Below are 27154 nucleotides of genomic sequence, written 5' to 3' on the forward strand. Positions count from 1 at the left end.
AGCTACTTGGGAGGCTGAGGCAGGAGAATCACTTGAACCAGGGAGTTGGAGGTTGCAGTGAGCCGAGATCGTGCCACTGCACTCCAGCCTGGCAACAGAGCGAGACTCCATCTAAAAAAAAAACAAAAACAAACAAAAAAAGTGTGTAGCTCCTCCCCCTTCTCTCTCTTCCTCCTGCTCCAGCAATGTAGGACGTGCCTGCTTCCCGTTCGCCTTCAACCATGATTGTAAGTTTCCTGAGGCCTCTCCAGCCATGCTTCCTGCACAGCCTGTGGAACCATGAACTAATTAAACCTCTTTTCTTTATAAATTACCCAGTCTCAGGTAAGTCTTTATAGCAATGCGAGAACAGACTAATGCGGCTGTCATGGACAGATGGGGAAAATGGGCCAGACTCTACCACTACCCTTAGTGCTCTGACACCATGTAATCCTACCCCACCTCTGTCCCAGAATTTAGGAGAGAAAGGGAGAAAGGGAGAAATTATGAGTTTGACCTGAAATTGGCCACAATTAAGCTTTTACCACTAGGTGAAATGGTGATCATTAAACACAATCATAAGAAAATCAAGAAAGTCACATTTCCTGACAGCCTGAGTTTGTAGCACAAGAGACATACCAGTAACATACAAAGAAGAGGAAACAAGAAAGAAAGGGAGAGGAACAGGCTTATGTGCCAGGGATGTGGTGGGCACATAGGGAGATCAGCCGCCTCTGGTTTAACATCCAGGCTAAAGCAGGAAAGCAGATCACAGCATGAATGACTAGGAGAACATAACTCCTTCCAGGTTATTTCAGGAAAACTTAAGAATTCTGGAGGTCCCACGGCACATGGAATGGTAGCACCAACCATTCAATTTGGATATTAAAAGATATGGTGGCTCTGGACATCTAGAGGTTTTAGGAACACCTAGGATGGGGCCATGTGGATCATATATGCAAAAGAGAAAACAAATAAAACAAAAGCCTGGGCATCCTCCAGTTTAGTGAGTCTGAAGAACTGGGAAGGGAGACAGTACAAGGTAAGAGGGTTGTTATGGATTGAATGCTTGTGTTTTCCCCCAGATTCATATGTTGAACCCTTAATTCCAGTGGGATGGTATTACAGGTGGGGACTTTGGGGCATACTTAGTCATGAGGGTGGAACCCTCATAAATGGATTCATGCTGTTATGAGAAGAGACGAGAGAGCTTAATTCTTCTGTCTCTGTTCTCTGCCATGTAAGGATCCAATAAGAAGACAGTCATCTGCAAACCAGGAAGTGGGCCCTCACCAGATATGCAGGCACCTTGATCTTGGACTTCTCAGCCTCCACAATTGAATAAAATAAGTGTTTGTTGTTTAAGCCACCTAGTCTATGGTATTTCTATTACAGCAGACTAAGACAGGGGCAATATACACTCTCCCCAAGAGGAGACTCAGGGAGCACCTACTCTTTGCAGGGTGTGAGTTATATCCATCAGATGCAGTGATGTGAGAAAAAGTTAAGGCAAAAAAAGGCTTGTGGGTGGGGCTCGGTGGCTCACACCTGTAATCCCAGCACTTTGGGAGGCTGAGGCAGGTGGATCACTTGAGGCCAGGAGTTCAAGACCAGCCTGGCCAACACAGCAAAACCCCATCTCTACTAAAAATACAAAAATTAGCTGGGTGTGGTGGCACATGCCTGTAATCCCAGCTATTTGGGAGGCTGAGGCAGGAGAATCCCCTGAACCTCGGAGGGTGAAGTTGCAGTGAGCTGAGCCTATCACACCACTGCACTCCAGCCTGGGTGACAGAGCAAGACTCTGTCTAAAAAAAAAAAAAAAATCCTTGCTTCACAGACTTTGAAGAAGCTGGGAAAAATAATTTTCCTTCTCCCTTTCCTGCCCTGCTAAACCCTGGAGTGTTAGGCCTAGAGACAGAGAGGAAGAAACCAGCAATAGTGTTCACCTAGTGTTATGTAGGCTTGGCTTCAATGAGACATAATCCCAGATCAGAAAGCCAACAATGGCAGTCAAAAACAAAGAGAGTGAAATTCCTCTGTCAGCAGTTATAGTGGTAATGCTGGTCATCTGGAGACCAAAGTGGACAATTTAGTATGGATGAGAGGAGAAAAGGAAGGACTGAACTTGCTCCCCATAGCAGCGCTATGACCCATGTGCTAAAATCTTCTTCCACCAAACAAGTTGCTACAGACCCTTGTATTTTATCTACTGTCGAAAATTAACTTTCATAATACAACATTTAAAAAGCTAAGAATATGTAATTCCAAAAGCGTAATACTCCTTCTCACTCAAGTAATTATAAATAAATATGAATTACATGAATTACACGTAAAGTCATATGCAATGAGTAACAGCAATATATTTAAGGAATCTATTTAAATACAAACTGCTAAGCATTTCTCCCCTAGGGTGACTTTTCTGAACTTGGTACTAGAGCTATTCTTAGATCCAACTTTCATTAGAAATGCAGTGTCACCTTTTATAGAAGAATGCATTTTGTAATAGCAAATATATGTACACCGTCTTTAGTAGGTGAATAGCACAACTCCTCTTGCTAGCTATACCTGACTTATTTAATGTGCTATAAAATAGTGTAATTACTTTCTAGTAAATATGCTGTTAACTTACATTCAAATGAGTGTTTTCTCCTTCAGAAGTCATCTTCTTGGAGGCTGCAAAATCATTGTAATGACTCTGACATTGGTCAAAGTTAACTTTTAGAATTCCTCTTTGAGAATGGCTGTCAGAGCTTGAGGCATAGTCTTTTTTATAGGCTCCCAGCAATAAGAAATCTTTAGCTTTTGTAGTTAATTTCTATTTGTAAAGAGCAAAAAGATTTCTAAGTTCCATGATCAGTAATATGAGTAATTAAGAAATTTATAAAAACGATATCCTTTTATGGATTACTAATTGGCCCTGGTAACAATTCCAAAAAAGAAAAATGTTGAGTGCAAATGTGGGATCACTGTTTGAACAGATATGTAATGTCCCAAGAAGATTACTATGGAGGATAGTTCATTTACGTGTTCTGGTTTCACATGTTATGTGTTACGTGTTACAAAGATAGTCTATTTAAGTGTTAAATTTTCTGGAGTGCTCAATACTTAACATGCATACTATGTTGCTATGCTTGTGATAGTCAATAAAAAGAATTTGAAAAATCCAATCCAAGTATCCCCCTCTTAGCTGGGCCCCAGCACTAGGCTGGCTGGTTGGCCATCACACCCCTCGCAGGAAGCATAGCATGAGATGTATTAGCCGATGGGTTAGGTATAGTGACTGAATAGACAATCAAATACCATCATGGTCTCGACTGAAACAAGAACTTGATCTGCCAACAGCCCTGCTTAGCCAGAGATCACAGGAAAGAGTGATACCTGCATTGAGAAACCCAAATTATTTAATTTGGCGATACCTTCAGAGTACTACAGTTTAGCATAGATATGCAGACTGTTCACCTCTGAACTGTCAGAGGAACTAGCAGCCCAGGGTCAAGATTACGATGCTACTCAATCACATCCTGAACTTTTCATACCACTGGTACTTCACAGTGGTCTTTTCACATCATTATGTCTTCAGTTACTGTATTTCTTGTTTGAAAGATCAGCTTATTGCTTTCGGTTTCAAAATTTTAACTATGATTAACAAACCAAGACAGGTGTATTGATTCTGGTATCTCAGTTTTTTAAAGGTCTGCTTTTTAGTAACCCCTTATATGGACATTCTGGTTCCTCAGTGACTTCTGCTAGATTTTCAAGCCCTAGACTTCAATAGTTAAATAGTGTATTCTTTCATGGCAGAACCTAGGACATAGTTGACTTTATATCCCTGAATAGGACAATACTGAAAATGGAAACTCATGCAGAAGTATATCCGACTAAGTCCGTCTGGGACATAGCATCCAACAAGAAAAACTGGGATCTACACACAGAAGAAAGTAGCAAGGTAAAGAAGTCAGTGGATAATTTCTCTCCAACGAGTTTTTAATTTATTCGCTAAAAGAACTTCAACTGTTATAATTGTTAAGCAAATTCCTCAACAATTCTCCTTTCTTATGCTGTGCTGGTTTAGTTTTCTGCTCTTTCTTGTTTTAGCCCTTGCTCTAAATTTTTCTTTAAAGAAACTTCTAGAGACATCTACCACATTAGATTCTGCTGAAATATGTTATCAGATTACTAATTTATTTTCTCTAAAGACCTGGAGCTTTTTTTTTCAAATGAGATATTTCCTCTATGAATTCGAACTGTTTTTCTGGAGGATAGTTTTCTTTTTTCTGTCTTCTATTTTTTGTTTTGTTTGCTTTGGTTTGGTTGGTTGGTTGGTGGTTTTTTGTTTTGTTTTGTTTTGTTTTTCTTTTTTAGTCTGAGTCTTTCTCTGTCACCCATCCTGGAGTGCATGCAGCAGTGTGATCTTGGCTCACTGCAACCTCTGCCTCCCCAGTTCAAGTGATTCTCCTGCCTCAGCCTCCCAAGTACCTGGGATTACAGGCACCTGCCACCATGCCTGGCTAATTTTTTTGTTTGTTTGTTTGTTTGTTTAGTAGAGATGGGGTTTAACCATGTTGGCCAGGCTGGTCTCGAACTCCTGACCTCAGGTGATCCGCCCGCCTCAGCCTCCCAAAGTGCTGGGATTACAGGTGTGAGCCACTGCGCCCAGCAATTTTTGTTTGTTTTTTTTCTTATTTACCAAGGATGCTGTTAAATAGGATAGTTTTCTAATAAAACTTGCCCATTTTAAACAATCTATACAAATTCACATTTCTTTAGGTCATTTATGTAATTTTTATTAATTCTTCAGTATTCTGACTAGGAGCTCACCTATAAAGCCAAATTAGAAGCCTTAATTCAATAGTGTAAAAATCCTTGTGTCAATTCCACATAGAAAGCAGATATTTTGTCCTCATAACATGTTATCAAGGAGTTGCTGCTAAATCCAAGCAGAACCCGAGATGTGCAGAAAGGATGCTGCTATCCATGGTGGTTTAAGGAGAAAGCAGGTAGAACTAGTAAATGTGTCTCAAAAGTGATTCTCCAAGAGGGACTGGGAGAGTCTTTCCTTGTGAAAAGACACTTAGAGAATTCATAGCCAGATCTCTGGGTCCTCTGGTGCAAAGTCCACTGGGCATTAACACTTCTGATTTAGAAAATCAATCAACTGCCAAACTTATCTACTATATGCAATCACTGAGCTTGACTTTAGGAACAAAGAAATCCAAGGGAGAGTTGGCAGCATCTTCAGAGCACTTCCTATATACCGGGCACTTATGCATGTCATTTCATTGTATTCACATTAAGCCTGGGAGAGAGGTGTTTTATTCCATTATAGAAAGGAAGAAACCGTACTCAGATTGGTGAAGGGAGTTACCTGAGTTAGTGGGTTGAATTGTAACCCCCCAAAAAAATGTACCCAAGTCCTAACCCCAGTACCTGTGACTGTGACTACATTTGAAAATATGGTCTGGCCTGGCGCGGTGGCCCACGCTCGTACTCCCAGCACTTTGGGAGGCCGAGGCAGGCGGATCACGAGGTCAGGAGATCCAGACCACGGTGAAACCCCGTCTCTACTAAAAATACAAAAAATTAGCCAGGCGTGGTGGCGGGTGCCTGTAGTCCCAGCTACTCGGAGATGCCGAGGCAGGAGAATGGCGTGAACCCGGGAGGCGGAGCTTGCAGTGAGCCGAGATCGCGCCACTGCACTCCAGCCTGGGTGACAGAGTGAGACTCCGTCTCAAAAAAAAAAAAAAAAAAAAAAAAAAAAGAAAAGAAAATAGGGTCTTTGCAGATGTAATCACATTATCACAAAGTCATACTAAATTAGATGGGCTTCAAATACAATGACCCGTGTCTTTACCAGAGAAAGCAGAAAGACATTTGGATGCATCTTACAAGCCGAGGAACACCAAGGATTGTGGGCAGGCACCAGAAACTAGGCAGAGGCAAGGGAGGACTCTTCCCTAAAGCTTTCAGGAGGAGCATGGCCCTCCCATTGCCTTGATTTTCAACTTCTACCCGCCAGAACTTTAAGATAATAAATTTCTGTTGATTGATTGATTGATTTTTTTGAGACAGAGTCTTGTTCTTGTCGCCCAGGCTGGAGTGCAGTGGCATGATCTCGCCTCACTGCAATCTCTGCCTCCTAAGTTCAAGCAATTCTCCTGTTTCAGCCTCCCAAGTAGCTGGGATTACAGGCGTCTGCCACCACACTTGGCTAATTTTTGTATTTTTAGCAGAGACAGGGTTTTACCATGTTGGCCAGGCTGGTCTCAAACTCCTGACTTCAAGTGATCCACCTACCTCAGCCTCCCAAAGTGCTGGAATTACAGGCATGAGCCAGCATGCCTGGCCAAATTTCTGTTGATTTAAATTATGAAGCTTGTGACAATTTATTGCAGTCTTAGGACACAAAGACACCAGTGTCACACAGCAGCTAAGTAGCAGTGCTGGAATTTGATCCCAGTTGTTTGCTTCGCAAATACTAAACATAACCCATATACCACGATATCAAGGGGAGATTTTGTTGCCACATGATTTCTGAACCTATTCAAGGCTGTCCTAGACATTATGAGCCAAGGAGAAGTAGTAGACTGCCTGAATTCAACCTAAGAGTTACAGATGCCCAAGCTGCATTCTCTCAGAGAATTGATACATGGGGAGCTGCATAGAGGCATGGAAAGGTTGCTAAAGAGCTAGGTCCGGAGACCTACAGTGATATTGACCATAACAGGGCGAGGGCAAGTCATTTTACCTCCCTGGGTCTCACTTTCCTGTTCCCATCAGAGGTCAGGTTAAATATTCCATGGGATCCCAGACAACTGTGTAACCAGTTGGCTGGCCCACCCCAGACCTTTTTAAGAAGCTTTTTGGCCGGGCACAGTGGCTCATGCCTGTAATCCCAGCACTTTGGGAGGCCGAGGTGGGTGAATCACAAGGTCAGGAGTTCAAGACCAGCCTGGCCAACATGGTGAAACCCCATCTCTACTAAAAAAATGTAAAAATTTGCCGGGCATGGTGGCGTGTGCCTGTAATCCCAGCTACTTGGGAGGCTGAGGCAGGAGAATTGCTTGAACCCGGGAGGCAGAGGTTGCAGTGAGCTGAGATCACACTACTACACTCCAGCCTAGGCGACAGAGCAAGTCTCCGTCTCAAAAAAAAAAAAAAAAAATTCAATAGCTCTAAGGGTTCAGTGGTTTTTGGCTACATGGATGAATTGTATAGTGGTGAAGTCTGGGCTTTTAGTGTACCTGTCACCTGAATAATGTACATTGAACCGAATAGTGAAACATTTTAATTTCTACTTTTGTTTCTTTCTTTGGTCAGTAAGTTTTATTTTAATCTTTTTTTTTTTAAATGTTTTGCCATTGGATTAGTTACACCCCCATTTAAATGTTTCTTCTTGTATCTATTCATTTTCAGGCATTAGAAGTTAAAATAATGGAAATAGGGCTGGGAATGGTGGCTCATGCCTGTAATCCCAGCACTTTGGGAGGCAGAGGAGAGTGGATCACTTGAGCCCAGGAGTTTGAGACCAGCCTGAGCAACAAAGTGAAACCCCGACCTCTACAAAAAATAGAAAAATTAGCCGGGCATGGTGGCATGTGCTTGTAGTCCCAACTACTCGGGAGGGTGAGGTGTGAGGATGACTTGAGCCAAGGAGGTCAGTGAGCTGTAATTGCTCCACTGGCCAGCCTGGGCGACAGAGTGAGACTCTGTGAAAGAAAGAAAAGAAAAGAAAAGAAACAAAGAAACAAAGAAAGAAAGAAAGAAAGAGAAAGAAAGAAAGAGAAAAAAAGGTAATATATTTCAGTGAAGTGCACAGTATTTCTTTCTCCTTCTTGACAGCAGCTCACACTTTTAATGAAGGACCCAAGCCAGCACAGTGCTCTCATAGCCACAGCAGGTATAAAAGAGAAATTGGCTGTTTCAAAGATAAAAACAATGAACCGTTCCCAAAATAAACATTAATCTTTTGAAACCATCAACCATGCAGAGTAATGTAAATACTAAATTGGGTTGTTTTCCAGGATGACTTTTCTTTAAGAATGTAAAATGGCAAAAAAAATGCACCTGCTTTTACAGCTGTGACTCTGAACAGAATCAAGCAAAGTCCCCCAGTGATGCATCTTGTCCAATCTAATAGGTATAGAAAGGAGGCATTCTTAGCTAAGAAGAAGAACTGGGCTATTTTCACTTTGACTTGCCCTTCTTTGTGTGTGTTCAAAGGAGTGCTATTTATAAAAGTTCTAAAATCAAAAGATTAATACAACTGAGTAACTTTCGAGGCACCCTCTTAGACACTGGCTCAGTTTCTTCTCTTTCAGCAAGCTGAGCTGCAGTGACTGCCAACAGGGAGAGAAAGAAGGTGATTGCATGTGAGAACGTGGAAACTGGAGCGCTTCTTTCCAACCTCCCTTGTGAATTCTCTCAGAGGTGGAAAGCCATGGCATCATATCACAATAGCCTCCTTGTGTCATTTTAAATGCACAACCAGGACTGTTATCAACAATATTATTATTATTTTTGTCATTTTATTATTTTGGTGTGGGAGAATCTGATTCCCTGAGCATAAATGTGGGGGGACTGTGTGTGTGTGTGTGCACATACACACACATACATATTAAATGACAAATTAAATGACATACTATCCATTGTTGTTGAATAAACAAGAAATGTTTTGTCAACTCTACAGGAGATGCCAATAGAATCAATAAATACAGAGCGAATTTGAAGAGCAAGGTACTGTGGCAGCCATTTTGAAACAAAGATGATTCATTCGAAAGGTAAAGTGACTGCTTATGGGTATGAGGTTTCTTTTTTCTTTTTTTTCTTTTTTCTTTTTTAAATAGAGACAGGGTCTTGCTATCAGGTATGAAGTTTCTTTTTTTTCATTGTGAGACAGTCTTGTTCTGTCACCCAAGCTGGAGTGTAATAGCGTGATCTTGGCTCACTGCAACCTCTGCCTCCTGGGTTCAAATGATTCTCCTGCCTCAACCTCCCGAGTAGCTTGGACTACAGGCATGTGCCACCATGCCTGGCTAATTTTTTGCATTTTTAGTAGAGACGGGGTTTCACCATGTTGGCCAGGCTGGTCTCGAACTCCTGACCTCAACTCCTGACCTCAGGCAATCCACCTGCCTTGGCCTCCCAAAGGCGTGAGCCACTGCACCCAGCCACGTATGAGGTTTCTGATTGTGGTGATAAAAATGTTCTGGAATCAGTGATGATGACTATATAACTGTGAATATACTAAAAAATCACTGAATTGTAACTTTAAAAGGGTGAATTTTATGGTGCGTGAATTGTTTTTGTTTTTGTTTTTGAGATGGAGTCTCATTGTGTTGCCAGGCTGGAGTGCAGTGGTGCGATCTCAGCTTACTGCAGCCTCCACCTCCCGGGTTCAAGCGATTCTCCTGCGTCAGCCTCCCGAGTAGCTGGGACTACAGGCACACACCACCACCCCCAGCTAATTTTTGTATTTTTAGTAGAGATGGGGTTTCACCATGTTGGCCAGGATGGTCTCGATCTCTTGACCTCATGATCCACCTGCCTTGGCCTCCCGAAGTGCTGGGATTACAGCACCACCGCACCCAGCCTATGGTATGTGAATTCTATCTCAATTTATACATACATACATGCATATATATAATTAAAGAATAGCTAGTATGTGCCAGAGAGTCTGTGCTAGGCATTGAGTAAATCATACCTAACCCGTTTGAGTCACTGACTCTGTCAGCCTGTATGCAAAGTTCTTTGCATACATCCTCTTATTTGATCTTTATAATCTCCTTGGAGGGAATGAGTATTGGTACCCCATTTTATAGCTAAAGAAATGGATTTAGAGAGTCCCTTGCTCAAAATCACATGTGAAGTTAGGTTTAATCATGTGAAACTGCCATTTTGTAGACAGTATTTATGTTCATATGTCATCAGTTTCTTGTATAGCTCAATCTAGTAAGTAGCTTTGTCTCTCTGAGTTTGTAACTGTGTACATCAGGAAACCACTCTAGCCAGCTTGAGCAGCAAAGAATCATGAGAAGGTAAGAGCCTATGTCCGTAAATGGCAATGTGTACTAAAAACGACTTCATATGAGTGAAGAAATAAGGTTATATTGTGTGAAGTCACAAAGAATTTGAGGTTTATCTGTTACAGCACCTAGACCACTTACCCTAATGAATACACCAGGTCTGTTGGACCCCAGAGGCTGTGTTCTTGTCCACTGGTAATTTGTCTCCTTCAGGGAGTTTAGAATCTGTTGACAGATACATGTACAATGTACTAGAATACTAGAATCAAAAACAGAAATTGGTAAGTTCCACCAGAGTGAAACAAATAATTAATTATAAGATTAACATAACAGAGAACACATAAACTAGTGGCTTAACCAAACTAGGCCCTTATTCTTTTCACAAAGCAAGAAGTCTGAGGATACAGTTCAGAGCTAGATCATCCTCACAATTCCATTAGTGACTCAAGATATATCTTCCTTTCCACACTACCATCCTTAGCGTGTGGCATTCTGTGAAGGAGGGATAAGTCAAAGGACAAAGGTGCATGCTGGTCAAATTAACCCCTTTTTAGGCCCCCTCTGAAGTCTCTCCCAGAAATGAACACTTGGCAAGAACTATTTCAGTGGCTGCTTGTGATTTCAAGGAAGACTGTAAAATATTTTTTTTATTTTTTTATTTTTAAAAACAGGATTTTTTTTTTTGAGATGGGGTCTCACTACGTTGCTGAGGCTGGTCTTGAACTTCTGGGCTCAAGCAATCCTCCCGCCTTGACCTCCCAAAGTGCTGGGGTTTGAGCAATGTGGCATGAGCCACAGTGCCCAGACTAAAATTTGCTTATTACTAAGATGGTGAAATTTATCACTGTACAAATTAGGATGCCGTTAGTAATGGAAAATGAAGAGTGAACAGTAGGAAGGCAACTAACACATTCTGCCTCATACAGGAAGAAAGTTCAAAAGCCTGAAGACAAAGACAGGCAAATATCTACTACAGGGATCAGCCAGGATTTACACCCACGTTTGACTGCTCCAGAGCCAGTACTGTTAACTCCAGGTGATGCTGACTCCTTCATGGAGTATATAGTCTAGAAATGTGTTTGCACTACTTACTGTGACATAAAGATACTATGTTAGTTTCCTATTGTTGATGTAGCATATTACCACAAACTCAGTAGCTTTAAATAACAATAATTTAGGGTTTTACATTTCCAGAGTTCAGAATTCCAAAATCAGTTTCACTGGGCTAAAGTCAAGGTGTTGGCAGGGCTGGTTTCTTCTAGAGGTTCTAGAAGAGAATCCGTTTCCTTGCCGTTTTTTAACTTCTGAAGGCTGCCTGCACTTCTTGGTTCATGGCCCCTTTCTTGAATCATTCTGTGTCCCATCTCCTACTTTCATAATGAAATCTCCCTCTTCCTCCTTTGTATAAGGACACTTGTGATTACACTTAGGGCTCATCCAGATAATTTAAAATAATCTCTCCATCTCAAGATTCTTAACCTAATCCTATCTGTAAAAAAAAAAAAAAAAAAAAAAAAAAAAAAATTGCTTTATAAGGTAAAATCAAGAGGTTCCAAGGATTAGGACATGGATACCTTTGATTGACATATTATCCAACCTACCACAAATAGTAAGTTAGAAATTATTAAGTGCAAGGAAAAAAAAAAAAGGATGACCACATTGGCAATTGCCCTGAAAAAGGAGCAAGCAAACTGAGAAACATAAGATTCAGAAGGCCAAAAGAGAAATACTACTTGGAGAGCCTGAAAGAAGAGTATAAACAATCTGGAAATGGAAAGATAATACAGACATTATGGGGAACAAGTAAAATAACCCTAAACTACAAACAGGCTGTGTCAGAGCTGAGGGGAGACTTTGAGACCAAGAGACCCAGTAAGGGTTTATCTCCAAAGCTAGACAAAATGTGGTTCAAGATTACTTAATGGTGGCCAAGCACAGTGGCTCATGCCTGTAATCCCAGCACTTTGGGAGGCTGAGGCAGGCAGATCACCTGAGGTCAGGAGTTCAAAACCAGCCTGACCAACATGGTGAAACCCCGTCTCTACTAAAAATACAAAAAAAAAAAAAAAAAATTAGCCTAGTGTGGTGGCTCACGCCTGTAATCCCACCTACTCAGGAGGCTGAGGCTCAAGAATCGCTTGAACCTGGGAGGCAGAGGTTGCAGTGAGCCAAGATCACGCCACTGTATTCCAGCCTGAGCAACAAAGTGAGACTCGGTCTCAAAAAAAAAAAAAAGAAGGAGGAGAAGGAGAACGAGAAGGAGAAGAAGAAAAAGATGACTCATGGCCCTGGGAATGTCTTCCAAGCCTTTTATACCCTCCTGTGTCCTTTCCAGTGATAGAAGGCAGCTCTGGCTCCTCCTAAAGTTTGGAGAGCCTCAAAATCAGTACTCAGATGAAGCAAGAGAGGTGCCTGGTGCCCACACTGACCCTGGACTTGCATCACCCTAAGTGCCTCCTTACTTCTTAAATTTTACACACTAGACACCTCACTTTCTCTCACCCCAGTCCCCAGCTCTGGAGATCTTATAGATAAGCAAGGACTTGAAGTCTTGAGGAGTTTACCAAACCCTGAACAATGTGAAGGAAGACATTTTAAGCTGTATAATTTACCAATCTTCCTCTATTATGAGCCCTTGAAGACATTTTAATTTCTGAGTCTAGACATTTTGATGAAGCAAGGCATCCCTTCACCCAGGAGAGCACTCAAACAAAAGCTGAATGTCTCCTACTATTTGCTTTTGCTTTTGGTTAACTTTCTTTCTTTCTTCTTTTTTTTTTTGAGATGGAGTCTCCTTCTGTCACCAGGCTGGAGTGCAGTGGTGTAATCTTGGCTCACTGCAATCTCCACCTCCTGGGTTCAAGCGATTCTCGTGCCTCACCCTCCCAAGTAGCACGCGCCACCACGCCCAGCTAATTTTTGTATTTTTAGTAGAGACGGGGTTTCACCATGTTGGCCAGGATGGTCTCTAGCTGCTGACCTTGTGATCCACCCACCTCGGCCTCCCAAAGTGCTGGGATTACAGGCATGAGCCACTGCGCCCAGCCTTTTTTTTTTCTTCTTTCTTTCTTTCTTTTTTGAGATGGAGTTTTGCTCTGTCACCCAGGCTGGAGTGCAGTGGCACAATCTCGGCTCACTGCAACCTCTGCCTCCCAGGTTCAAGTGATTCTTTTGCCTCAGCCTCCCCAGTAGCTGGGATTACAGGTGCCCACGACCACACCCCGTTAATTGTTTGTAATTTTAATAGAGACAAGGTTTTGGCATGTTGGCCAGGTTGGTCTCAAACTCCTGAACTCAGGTGATCCGCCCACCTCAGCCTCTCAAAGCGCTGGGATTACAGGGGTGAGCCACTGTGCCGGCTTCTTTAGGTTAACTTTCAAGTCATCAAAGTTCAAGTGTCTTAAAAAGGAGGTCCCACCCCAGGGGATTTCTCCCTGCAACAGGCCTGCAGGGACCTCAAGAAGATCTCTGTGAGAACACAGGAGGCACCCAGGAGGCCTTGCTGTTCATACCCCTGTGTGACCTGGATTCTATGGACTGCCTGTGCATGGCTCTTTTGCTAGTTTGGTGGTAAAACAAAACAAAAGGTGAAAAAGAAATAAGGATTAAAAGTATCTGCTATGGTTTAGATATGGCTTATTTCTGCCCCCCAAAACTCACGTTGAATTTGATCCCCAATATGGTGATGTCAGGCCTAGTGGGAAGAATTTGGGTCATGGGGGTGAATCCATCATGAACAGATTAATGCCCTCCCTCAAGGGTGAGTGAGTTACACTCTAGCTCTATTACTTCTTGGGAGACAGCCAGTTGTTAAAAAGAACCTGGCACCTCCCACCCTATATTAGTCCATTCTCACATTGCTATAAAAAAATACCTGAGACTGGGTAATTTATAAAGAAAAGAGGTTTAATTGGCTCATGGTTCTGCAGGCTGTACAGGAAGCATGGTGCTGGGATCTGCTTGGCTTCTGTGGAGGCTTCAGGAAACTTACAATCATGGCAGAAGGTGAAAGGCAGAGCAGGAGAGAGAGAGTAGGAAAGGTGCTACACACTTTTAAATGCCCAGATCTCATGAGAGTTCACTCACTATCACAAGGACAGTACCTAGGGGGATGGTGCTAAATCATTCATGAGAAAGCCATCTCATAATCCAGTCACCTCCCACCAGGCCCCACCTCCAACACTGGGGATTATGTATCAATATGAGATTTGGGCACCAATACACATCCAAACCATATCATCTTCTCTCCATTGCTTCCTCTCTCGTCATGTGATCTTGCAAACACCTGCTCCCTTTCGCCTTCCACCATGAGTGGAGGCAGCCTGAAGCCCTTACCAGATGCAGATGTCCAAACTTGGACTTTCCAGCCATCAGAATCATGAAGCAAATAAACCTTTTTTTCTCTACAAATTACCCAGCCTTAAGTATTCTGTTATGGCAACACTAAATGGACTAACCATCAAAGTCTAAACAGGAATGCTTTTTCTTATTATGACTAGAAAAATGTAACTTCTCCTAATGAGACTGTCCCAGAGAAAAAAAGAAAATAGTCTGAAAATGCAGGAGAAAAAATGAATCCAGGAATGTTTGAAAATTACCCTTTAAGCTCATGTTCCCTACAAGGGTTGGGAAGAGGGGCCGGTTTGAAAGACTGATGATTTGCTCTTGTGCAGGGTTCGTCGACCCTGACAACATTACATTTGGGGTCAGATAAGCCTTTGGCAGGGGGGACTCTGCTCTGCATTGTAGGATGTTTGGCAGCACTCTCGCCCTCAACCCACTGTATGTCAGTGATATCTCTGCCCTAACTGTGACAACCAAAATAATGTCCCAATATATTGCCAAATGTTCCCTGGAAACAGAAATAGTCCCTGACTGAGAACCACAGCTCTGGGGAGTTATCAGTGCTTCAGCTGAGTTCATCAAAGTAACTTTCCCGTCATAGAATTCCTGTTAACTGTGAATGAGAAGAAAGGCAATAGTATTCTTCAAGATGACATCTCACAGAACAGTAACTCATCATTCTAGTTACCCTAGAATAATAACCAAAAACAGATTACAAATGGATTTTTATATATTATATGGAAGCCCTAAATTAGTGGAGGAGGGGAGACACAGGGAGCTCGCTATGCCCATCACAGAGACTTCCAAAACACCGTATACCTCTCCATCCACAAAAACTCACCTGCAGATGCTCCCTCGTCCTACTCTTCTTATCTGAAAATGATACCAACAGCTACATCTTTTTAAATCTGCAATTCAGGGAATCTCAATGGAGATCATGAGATAGGTGACAATTGTTTTAAAGTGTTGAAGTTTACATGTACCTAAAAAGTTCATATATATGTGTGCTCTATAAATGAAATTATATATTTTTATATATAAAATTATATATACTCTATATATAATTTTATTGTATATAGTAATATATACAATATACATATACATTTATCGTATGTAGTAATACAAACTGGCACCTCTTCCCAACCCTTGTAGAGAGCATGAGCTTAAAATGTAATTATAAAATAACCCTGGATTCATTTTTTCTCTTGTGTTTTCAGACTGTGTTCTTTTTTCTCTGGGACAGCCTTATCGAGAGAAGTTATATGTTTTTTAATCATAATAAGAAAAAATTCCTGTTTAGACTTTGATACTTAGTCTATTTAGTGTTGCTATAACAGAATACCTAAGGCTGGGTAATTTATAGAGAAAAAAAGGAGTTAGTTTTTTCTAGGAACCAAAGATAATAGTAAAATGGACGTTGGTGCAGCTTCAAGTGTTTCAACACAACATCCTCTCCACGGATGCTCACAACAACGTGGGGAAGCGATTAGCGTCATTTCTTATGCATCTGATGTCCATGGTAGTCACATAGATAATAGGCCTTTACCTCTGACACCAAAGAGGAAGTGCAATGTGGTGCACATTGTACATTGCATGGAGAGAAACAGCCTGTCAGGACCACCCCTCTCTGCAACTCCTATGTCCTATCTTATGGCTGTCAAGGTAATCAAGTTACTATTTATAAGGAGGCCCAGGCCTGCCATCCCCACCTTCTCCCCTTCCTCCAGCCCTCATCCCCACCCATGCTAGTTCTGCCTGCAGTTGCTGCTCTGCAGTTTCTCCTCTCAGTAACCTCAGTCTTTCATTGCTTCAAGCCAGGTCTCTGAGCATCCTTAAAGCACCTCTCCTGATACCTCCTGTACGGCTGGCTCAGTGATTAGCTCTGGGAAAGAACAGAGATGGACCATTAATTCCCAAGGCATGTCAACATTTCCTTGACTGTCTCCCTGTGAGGAAGTCTGGGGTGTCAGGGAGGCAGCTGTTTTGCAGGTTCCCCATAAGAGTGAGAAAAGTAAACCACAGCAGAAGGATGAATAGAATAGACAGAAAGCTACAATGGGGAAAGAAAACTCCACTTTAAAAAAGGTTCCTTAAGGGCAGGATGTTGAAGATTCCAGGTGCTGTTTAAACAGTGCTGTCCAGGTGCACTGTATTTCTTTCCATGTTTCCTGTTGGTCCCCAGTGAGACAGAGTCTGAGGGCTAAGTCATCCCCACCAGTTGTAAATATCTACCCTAATAACTGATAAGGAACACAATGGCCGTACATCTTTAGACTTCAGGGTAGTTTTGTTAGTTAGGATTCTCCAAAAAATGAAGAGAACCAACAAGATACAGTGTGTGTGTGTGTGTGTGTGTGTGTGTGTGTGTGTGTGTGTGTGTGTGTGAAGAGAGAGAGACAGAGAGAGACTGTGGGTGCTGGCAAGTCCAACATTTGCAGGGCAGACCAGCAGACTGGAGACCTAGGGAAGAGTCGATGCTACAGCTCAAGTCCAAGGCTGCTTGCAGGCAAAATTGTCTGTTCCTTGAGGGATCTCAGGCTTTTTTCTTAAGGCTGTCAACTGATTGGATGAGGCCCACTCACACTATGGAGGGTAATCTGCTTTACTCAAAGTCTACTGATTTAAATGTTAGTCACATCCAAAATACCTTGACAGCAACATCTAGACTGGTGTTTCACCCAGTTGACACATACCATTGACCATCAAAGTAATCCTAAAACCTACCAAGTACAATAGGATCTGAATCAGGGCTGAAATACAGGCAACTGCCCCTAGAGAGCCTCTCTGAGATGATCTGAACTTGATAAATGGGAAGACAGGTCTGCCTTCCACCTACCTCTCTGCTGCCATCTTGTTCAAGTCTGCCCTAGAACTATAACTCCTGCTAGAGCCCCATATTTTCTTCCCAAATGACCATAATGCTTACACAAGCCCCTTGTACTTGCTGGCCTTTGCTGGTAGTTCAAAGTCAGAATGGTTGCCTAGATCCTCAAGTAGGCCTAGGCCACAAATATTGGAGCACTAATGTGGGGAGCCTGGAGCTATTCTGGGATGGAGGAGCCTGGGTTGGAACCAAGAGCCAAGATAAGTAAGCACAATATAATGGAAAGATTACTAGCCTGGGAGCAGGGCGACCTAGCACTGTATTTGTCACTAACAAATATCAATTAAGCACTGTGTATCTATTTCCTTATTTGTAAAATGAGAACTGTATAGTCCATTCCAGCTCTAAGATTTGTTGGTTTCATTAGGCTATTGTAATGTGGGGTCTGACTACCGGATGGCCACCAAATCCATGGCCAAGCTGACCCATATTTTAGGAGCCAGAGTATTTTGGATTGCCTTTTTTTTAAGGGATGGGGTCTTGCTCTGTTGCCCAGGCTGGAGTGCAGTAGTACAATCAGAGCTCACTGCAGCCTCTGAACTCCTAGCTTCAGGTGATCCTCCCATCCAGCCTCCCAAAGTGCTGGGATTACAGGTATGAGCCACCATGCTCAGACTGGATTGCTATTATTTATCCTTTTATCCATTCATGTATTAAACTTGTGCCTACTCTATGTAAGAAAATTTTCCATAGTATTATGAGAAATACAAATAAATTAAATACGGTATCTCTCCCTCAAGGAACTTAAAATCCAGTTGGAACATAATTCAGTTAGAATGTGTTTGGCTGCAAATAACAGAATTCCTGACCAACAGTGGCTTAAGCATTGTAGACCTTTATTTATCTGCAATAAAAAGAAGTCTGGACATTCTGGAAAAGGAGAAACTATGGAGACAGTGAAGATTAGTGGTTGCCAGGGGTTACAGGGAAAAGAGGGATGACTAGGCAGAGCACAGAGAATTTTCAAGCCAGTGAAGCTACTCTGTATGACACTATAGGTTTGTCTAAACCCATAAACCGCACAACACCAAGAGTGAGCCCTAATGTCAACTGAGGACTTTGGGTGATTATGGTGTGTCAAGGTAGGTTCATCAATTATAACAAATGTTCCACTCTGGCAGGGGATGTTGATAACTGGGGGCTACACATGTGAAGGAGTGAAAGACATGCCATCCCAAACTATGTTGGATTGGTCTATTGATTATGCCATGTTGAAAACACTGGAGGAATTGTAGTTTCAGAAAACCCTAGCTGGTGTTTCTCTTCCTGCATACAGCAAGCCATAAAGGCTCCTCTGGGAGGGGTACCCTCGCCACACCAGGGCAAGAAGATAGGCCTTATTACCAGACACAGGGCATTGGGGACTGCAATGGACCTAAATATACTTGACAGGGACTGAGAACAGTGGCCCATGCCTATAATCCCAGCATGTTGGGAGGCCTAGGCAGGAGGTTCCCTTCAGCCCAGGACTGAGGATGCAGTGAGCTATGATGGCACCACAGTACTCCAGCCTGGGTGACAGAGTGAGACCCTAAATTGTGTGTGTGTGTGTGTGTGTGTGTGTGTGTGTACTAAATGAAGTAACTCCTATCTTTCACTAGTTTTGCACCCTCCCAATATATCTCCTAGTGACATCCCTAGAAAATTTACTGCCCCTAGCCAGATGTTCTGGTTTTCTTTGTTCTGTTATTTCTTCTCAAACTTATTGTTCTGTGTCTAAAAAGTTGTGTAGGGCACCCTTGACATAAGTAACTCCATCTTAGAAAAAAACTCCATCTTACATTTCATAATGCACTTTGCCAACAGGGACTAGATGTCATCACCCTCACTGAGCCCCGGGAAACATTTAACCATTGAGGGCCAGGAAGTTGACTTCCTCCTGGACACTGGCATGGCCTTCTCAGTGTTAATCTCCTGTCCTGGACGACTGTCCCCAAGGTCCATTACCATCCGAGGAATCTTGGGACAGCCTGTAACCAGGTATTTCTCCCACCTCCTCAGTTGTAATTGGGAGGCTTTGCTCTTTTCACATGCCTTTCTTGTTATGGCTGAAAGTCCCATACCCTTATTAGGGAGGGATATATTAGCCAAGGCTGGAGCTATTATCTACATGAATATGGGGAACAAGTTACCTATTTGTTGTCCCCTACTTGAGGAGGGACTCAACCCTGAAGTCTGGGCATTAGAAGGACAATTTGGAAGGCCAAATAATGCCCGCCCAGTCCAAATCAGGCTAAAAGACCCCACCACTTTTCCTTATCAAAGGCAATGTCCCTTAAGGCCTGAAGCTCATAGAGGTTTATAGGATATTGTTAAATATTTAAAAGCTCAAGGCTTAGTAAGGAAATGCAGCAGTCCCTGCAACACCCCAATTCTAGGAGTACAAAAACCAAATGGTTAATGGAGACTAGTGCAAGATCTTAGACTCATCAATGAGGCAGCAATTCCTCTCTATCCAGTTGTACCCAACCCCTATACCCTGCTCTCTCAAATACCAAAGGAAGCAAAATGGTTCTCTGTTCTGGACCTCAAGGATGCCTTCTTCTGTATCCCCCTGCACTCTGACTCCCAGTTTCTCTTTGCCTTTGAGGATCTCACAGACTACACGTCCCAACTTAGGTGGAAGGTCTTGCCACAAGGGTTTAGACATAGCTCTCATCTGTTTGGTCAGGCACTGGCCCAAGATCTAGGCCACTTCTCAAGTCCAGGCACTCTGGTCCTTTAGTATGTGAATGATTTACTTTTGGCTACCAGTTCAGAAGCCTCGTGCCAGCAGACTACTATAAATCTCTTGAACTTTCTAGCTAATCAAGGGTACAAGGTGTCTAGGTCTAAGGCCCAGCTTTGCCTACAGCAGGTCAAATATCTAGGCCTAATCTTACCCAGAGGAACCAGGGCCCTCAGCAAGGAGTGAATACAGCCTATACTGGCTTATCCTCACCCTAAAACATTAAAAAAATTGTGGGGGTTCCTTGGAATCACCAGCTTTTGCCTACTATGGATCCCCCAGATACAGCGAGATAGCCAGGCCCTTCTATACTCTAATCAAGGAAACCCAGAGAGCAAATACTTATCTAGTAGAATGGGAACCAGAGGCAGAAATAGCCTTCGAAACCATAAAGTAGGCCCTAGTACAAGCTCCAGCTTTAAGCCTTCCCACAAGACAAAACTTCTCTTTATACATCACAGAGGGAGCAGGGATAGCTCTTGGAGTCCTTACTCAGACTCGTGGGACAACCCCACAATCAGTGGCAAACCTAAGGAAATTGATGTAGTAGCAAAAGGCTGGCCTCACTGTTTATGGGTAGTTGCAGTAGTGGCCGTCTTAGTGTCAGAGGCTATCAAGATAATACAAGGAAAGGATCTCACTGTCTGGACCACTCATGATGTGAATGGCATACTAGGTGCCAGAGGAAGTTATGGTGATCAGACAACCACCTACTTGGTTACCAGGCGCTACTCCTTGAGGGACCAGTGCTTCAAATACATATGTGCGTGGCCCTCAACCCTGCCACTTTTCTCCCAGAGGATGGGAAACCAATCGAGCATGACTGCCAACGAATTATAGTCCAGACTTATGCCGCCTGAGATGATCTCTTAGAAGTCCCCTTAGCTAATCCTGACCTTAACCTATATACCAATGGAAGTTCATTTGTGGAGAATGGGATATGAAGGGCAGGTTACGCCATAGTTAGTGATGTAACCGTACTTGAAAGTAAGCCTCTTCCCCCAGGGACCAGTGCCCAGTTAGCAGAACTAGTGGCACTTACCCGAGACTTAGAACTGGGAAAAGGAAAAAGAATAAATGTGTATACAGATAGCAAGTATGCTTATCTAATCCTACATGCCCATGCTGCAATATGGAAAGAAAGGGAGTTCCTAACCTCTGGGAACCCCCATTAAATACCACAAGGAAATCATGGAGTTACTGCATGAGTGCAAAAGCCAAAGAAGGTGGCAGTTTTACACTGCCAAAGCCATCAAAAAGGGGAAGGAGAAGGGAGAACAGCAGCATAGGCAGCTGGCAGTGGCAGCAGAAAGGAAAGAGAGAAAGAGACAGGAAGTCAGAGAGAGAGAAAGACAGAAAAAGAGAGAAAGAGAAAAATAGGAAGTCAAAGAGAAGGAGACAGAGAGGAAGAGACAGACAGAAAATCAAAGAGAGAAGGAAAGAGGAAGAGAAAAAGAAGTCAAAGGAAAAGAAAGAGAGATAGAAATAGTAAAGAAAAAGCAGTGTACCCTATTCCTTTAAAAGCCAGGGTAAATTTCTGTCTACTCAGCCAAGGCATATTCTTCTTATGTGGAACGTCGACCTGTATCTGCCTTCCCACTAACTGGGCCAGCACCTGTATCTTAGTCTTTCTAAGTCCCAACATTAACATTGCCACAGGAAATCAGACCTTATCAGTACCCTTCAAAGCTCAAGTCCGTCAGCGCAGAGCCATACAACTAATACCCCCTACTTATAGGGTTAGGAATGGCTACTGCTACAGGAACCAGAATAGCCAGCCTATCTACTTCATTATCCTACTACCACACACTCTCAAAGGATTTTTCAGACAGTTTGCAAGAAATAACAAAATCTATCCTTACTCTACAATCCCAGAAAGGCTCTTTAGCAGCAGTGACGCTCCAAAACTGCCGAGGCCTAGACCTCCTCACTGCTGAGAAAGGAGGACTCTGCACCTTCTTAGAGGAAGAGTGCTGTTTTTACATTAACCAGTCAGGGATAGTACGAGATGCCACCTGGCGTTTGCAGGAAAAGTCTTCTGAAATCAGACAATGCCTTTCAAATTCTTATACCAACCTCTGGAGTTGGGCAACATGGCTTCTCCCCTTTCTAGGTCCCGTGGCAGCCATCTTGCTGTTACTTGCCTTTGGGCCTTGTATTTTTAACCTCCTTGTTAAATTTGTTTCCTCTAGAATTGACGCCATCAAGCTACAGATGGTCTTACAAACGGAACTCCAAATGAGTTCAACTAACAACTTCTACCGAGGACTCCTGGACCGACCCACTGGCCCTTTCACTGGCCAACAGAGCTCCCCTCTGGAGGACGCTACAACTGCAGGGCCCCTTCTTCACCCCTATCCAGCAGGAAGTAGCTAGAGCAGTCATCAGCCAAATTCCCAACAGCGGTTGGGGTGTCCTGTTTAGAGGGGAAATTCAGAGGTGACAACATGCCAGCAGTCCTCGCTAGCTCTCGATGCTTCCTCAGCCATAGCATCCGCTCTGGCCATGCTTGAGGAGTCCTTCAGCCTGCCGCTGCACTGTGAGGCCCCTCTCTGGGGCTGGCCGAGGCCAGAGCCAGCTCCGTCTGCTCGCAGGTAGGTATAGAGGGAGAGGCACAGGCAGGAGCCAGGGCTGCGTTCAGTGCTCGTGGGCCAGCACGGGTTCTGGGTGGGCATGGGCTCAGCGGGCCCTGCATTCAGCATGGCTGGCCAGTGCCTGCTGGGCTTAATCGGGGGACAAGCTCCCTCTGGGCTGCCAGAGTGCCTGGACTGGGTGCTGCAGAGTCCCGCAGGGAGTGCCGGTGACAGGTGAAGCCAGCTGGGCTTCTGGGATGGGTGGGGACTTGGAGAACTTTTCTGTCTAGCTAAAGGCTTGTAAACTCACCAATCAGCACTCTGTGTCTAGCTAATCAGGTGGGGACTTGGAGAACTTTTCTGTCTAGCTAAACGATTGTAAACACACCAATCAGCACTCTGTGTCTAGCTAAAGGTTTGTAAATGCACCAATCAGCACCCTGTCAAAATGGACCAATCAGCTCTCTGTTAAATGGACCAATCAGCTCTCTGTAAAATGGACCAATCAGCAGGATGTGGGTGGAGTCAGATAAGGGAATAAAAGCAGGCTGCCAGAGCCAGCAGCAGCAACCTGTTCGGGTCCTGTTCCACGCTGTGGAAGCTTTGTTCTTTGGCTCTTCACAATAAATCTTGCTGCTGCTCACTCTTTGGGTCTGCACCGCCTTTAGGAGCTGTAACACTCGCCATGAAGGTCTGCAGCTTCACTCCTGAAGCCAGTGAGACCACAAACCCACCAGAAGGAAGAAACTCTGGACACATCTGAACATCTGAAGGAAGAAACTCCAGACACACCATCTTTAAGAACTGTAACATTCACCGTGAGGGTCCACAGCTTCATTCTTTTTTTTTTTTTTTTTTTTGAGATGGAGTCTCGCTCTCTCACCCAGGCTGGAGTGCAGTGGCGCGATCTCGGCTCACTGCAAGCTCCGCCTCCCGGGTTCACGCCATTCTCCTGCCTCAGCCTCTCCAAGTAGCTGGGACTACAGGCGCCCACCACCACGCCTGGCTAATTTTTTGTATTTTTAGTAGAGACAGGGTTTCACCGTGGTCTCGATCTCCCGACCTCATGATCCGCCCGCCTCGGCCTCCCAAAGTGCTGGGATTACAAGCGTGAGCCACCGCGCCCGGCAGCTTCATTCTTGAAGTCAGCAAGACCAAGAACCCACCAATTCCGGAAACTAAAAAATCCTGCCTCAGCTTCCCAAAATGCTAGGATTACAGATATGAGTCACTGCACGTGGCTGATATAAACTTTTTATTGAGAAAGAAACAAACTGTTCACACATAGGCACTTCACAACCAAGAGATAAGAATGGCCCTCTTATAAAGGTTAGAGTAAGGCTTATAAAGAGTAAAAGAAGTTCATAGAGCTTAACTTTCATTGGTTATTTTAAAGTATCTTTTCCTTTTAGGGCAAGTAGCTTACTTAGGCTGTAGCTGATTGGCTACAATGTGTTGATTCATGCCGAAGGAGGAAATAAATTTCAAGAGTTCATTATAATTTAAGTGAGTATTTCAGGAAATGGGGCTTAATGACTTTTGCTGAGCTGGCTGTAGGCCACTGGCTCAGAGGCAAAGGTCAGCCCCAGCCCCCATTTTGATTTCTATTTTACAATATATAATCGGTATAAGTGTTAAACAACAATGCAATCAGGATAATCAACAACCGTACTTGTCCATAGGCCAGCGTTCTGCTCCTGGTCTCCCACCTCTCCTCATATCTATCTGTAAGACATTGGTTAAGACACAAGCTGGAGGCCTGGGGGCCTTGTAAAAATAGCAATGGAGAGGATGGAGGGCATCAGGTGAGAATTCTTCATCCTTTCTACTTACGAATTTTATTCTAGCTCTATTAGTGGGGTAAAAGTATATTACAGCAGATGACTACCATTTCAAATGTGGGCCCTGGCAAGCCCTGTCCTGATCTGTGAAGACCAAGGCCAGCTACTCCAACCCTGCAAGTCAGGCTAACAAGATCAGACTAATCTCATCCTCTGCTGAAAGTAAGAACACAGGCTTCAGAGTGAAAGGTATGCAGCCAGGCTTTCAACTCCAGCTTGAAGACATTTGGCAAATCACTGAGGTGTTGCACTTTCCTGCCCTGGAAGATGGTGCGACAATCTATCTAACTCAAAGGGCTGTTGAAAGGACTGAATGAGAGAACAAGTTAAGTAAGCACTCAGCACAGTGCCTGGTACAAGATAATTGCTTAATAAATGTTGAAGTTCAAATTATGATTTAAATGGATTGTAAGATTGAGGCAAGGACTGTGTCTAATATCTTGTTCACATGTTTCTTGTACTGATAGCCCACCCTCTTGCCTACCTAGCACAGTGGGTCAGATGTCAATTAAGAATGAAGGAATACCAGGCCATGCGCAGTGGCTCATGCCAATAATCCCAGCACTTTGGGAGGCTGAGGTAGGTGGATCACTTGCACTTAGGAGTTCAAGGTCAGCCTGGGCAACATGGTGAAACTCCATCTCTACAAAAAATACAAAAATTAGTCGGGCATGGTGGCAGGCACCTGTAATCCCAGCTACTCGAGAGGCTGAGGTGGGAGGATTGCTTAAGCCCAGGAGGCCAAGGCTGCAGTGATCTGCAATCGCACCACTGCACTCCAGCCTGGGTGACAGAGTGAGACCATGTCGCAAAAAAAAGAATGAATGAATGCCATCTACACACATTAGGATGGCTATAATCCAAAAGAAAAGGAAGAGAAGAGAAGGGAAGGAAGGGAAGGGGAGGGGAAGGGAAGGGGAGGGAAGAGGAGGGAAGGGAAGGGAAGGGAAGGGAAGGGAAGGGAAGGGAAGGGAAGGGAAGGACAAGTGTTCAGACATCTGGAAGAAATTGGAACCTTGTGTTGATGCGAATGCAAAATGGTGCAGCTGCTATAGAAAACAGTATGGAAGTTCCCACAAAGTTAAAAATAGAACTACCATATGATCCCACAATTCCACTTCTGGGTATATACCAAAAAAAGAATTGCAAGGAGGAGCCGGATGTGGTAGCTCACAACTGTAATCCCAGCACTTTGGGAGGCTGAGGCAGGCAGATCACTTTAGGTCGGGTCACCAGCCTGGCCAACGTGGCAAAACTCCTCCGTACTAAAAATACAAAAAAAAATTAGCCAAGTGTGGCTGTGCATGCGTGCAGTCCCAGCTACTCTGGGGGCTGAGGTGGGAGGATAACTTGAACCTGGTTGGATAACTCCAACCGGGAGATGGAGGTTGCAGTGAGCCAAGATCGTGCCACTGCACTACAGCCTGGGAGACAGAGTGAGACCCTGTCTCAAAACATAAAATAAAATAAAACAAGAATTGAAAGGAGGGGGTTGAACAGATATTTGTACACCCTTGTTCATAGCAGCATTATTCCCAGTAGCCAAAAGGTGGAAGCAATCTGAATATTCACTGATGGATGAATAAACTGTGGTATATACATATAATGGAGTATTACCCTTAAAAAGGAAGGAAATTCTAACACATGCTACAACATGGAGGAACCTGGAGGAGATTATGCTAAGTGAAATAAGCCAGTCACAAAAAGACAAATATGCATGATTTCACTTATACAAGGACCTAAAATAGATCATAGAGACAGTAGAATCATGGTTGACAGTGTCTGGTTTGAGGAGTTATTTAATAGGTACAGAGTGTCAGTTCTGCAAGATTAAAAGCGTTCTAGAGATTGGTTGAACAACAATGTGAACATACTTAACCCTACTGAAGTGTACACTTAAAATAGGTAAGATGGGGCCGGGCGCGGTGGCTCACGCTTGTAATCCCAGCACTTTGGGAGGCCGAGGCGGGTGGATCACGAGGTCAGGAGATCGAGACCATGATGAAACCCCGTCTCTACTAAAAATACAAAAAATTAGCCAGGCGTGGTGGCGGGCACCTGTAGTCCCAGCTACTCGGAGAGGCTGAGGCAGGAGAATGGCGTGAACCAGGGAGGCGGAGCTTGCAGTGAGCCGAGATTGCGCCACTGCACTCCAGCCTGGGCGACAGAGCGAGATGCTGTCTCAAAAAAAAAAAAAAAAAAAAAAAAATAGGTAAGATGGTAAATTTTGTGTTATGTGTATTTATCACAATTGAAAATTTTTAATAAAGAGGAATAAATGAATGTGTTGACATATGCTATGCCATAAATAAACCTTGAAAACATTAGATTAAGTGAAAGAAGCCAGATGAAAAAGACCACTATTGTATTCTTCTATTTATGTGAAATATCCAGAAATACACAAACCCATAGAAACAGAAAGTAGTTTAGTAGTTGCCAGGAGTTGAGAGGAAGGAGGAATGAGGGATGAGTGCTAATGGGTACAAGGTATCTTTTTGGGATGATGAAAATATTCTAAAATTAGGTAGTAATGATGCCAACTCTATGAATATATAAATATCACTGAATTGTATAAAAGCATACCTCAGAGATATTTTGTGTTCAGTTACAGACCACTACAGTAAAGCAAATACTGCAATAAAACAAGTCACATAACTCACGCCTGTAATCCCAGCACTTTGGGAGGCCAAGGCGGGCAGATCACCTGAGGTCAGGAGTTCGAGACCAGCCTGGCCAACATGGTGAAACCCCGTCTGTACTAAAAATACAAAAATTAGCTG

At 43.5% G+C, this 27154-nt stretch overlaps 1 protein-coding gene and 1 long non-coding RNA gene across 5 annotated transcripts in view; one reads left to right on the forward strand and one right to left on the reverse strand.

Moving 5' to 3' along the window:
• Positions 1–27154, reverse strand: part of SUB1 (SUB1 regulator of transcription) — a 68108-nt gene that overhangs the window by 23149 nt on the left and 17805 nt on the right. Inside the window, exon 2 of one of the 3 annotated variants that reach the window (XM_063619927.1) lies at positions 10146–10229. The exons of 1 other annotated variant lie outside the window; for it this stretch is intronic. The gene's annotated coding sequence lies outside the window, so the exon portion shown is untranslated. Of the gene's footprint in view, positions 1–10145; positions 10264–27154 lie in introns of all 3 variants that reach the window. One more of the 3 variants, XM_063619924.1, reaches the window with a different exon arrangement.
• LOC129464428 (uncharacterized) lies at positions 8229–26729 on the forward strand. Of its 2 annotated transcripts, XR_010116371.1 has the most exons (6): positions 8229–8351; positions 8669–8759; positions 9302–9576; positions 22153–22554; positions 23202–26279; positions 26587–26729. It is a non-coding gene; the product is annotated as an uncharacterized lncRNA (long non-coding RNA). The 2 variants fall into 2 exon arrangements; XR_008651589.2 differs by lacking the exons at positions 23202–26279; positions 26587–26729 and having other exon boundaries at positions 9325–9576; positions 22153–23194.

This window comes from Symphalangus syndactylus, chromosome 16 (assembly GCF_028878055.3).
Source record: "Symphalangus syndactylus isolate Jambi chromosome 16, NHGRI_mSymSyn1-v2.1_pri, whole genome shotgun sequence".
Classification (NCBI taxonomy): Eukaryota; Metazoa; Chordata; class Mammalia; order Primates; family Hylobatidae; genus Symphalangus; species Symphalangus syndactylus.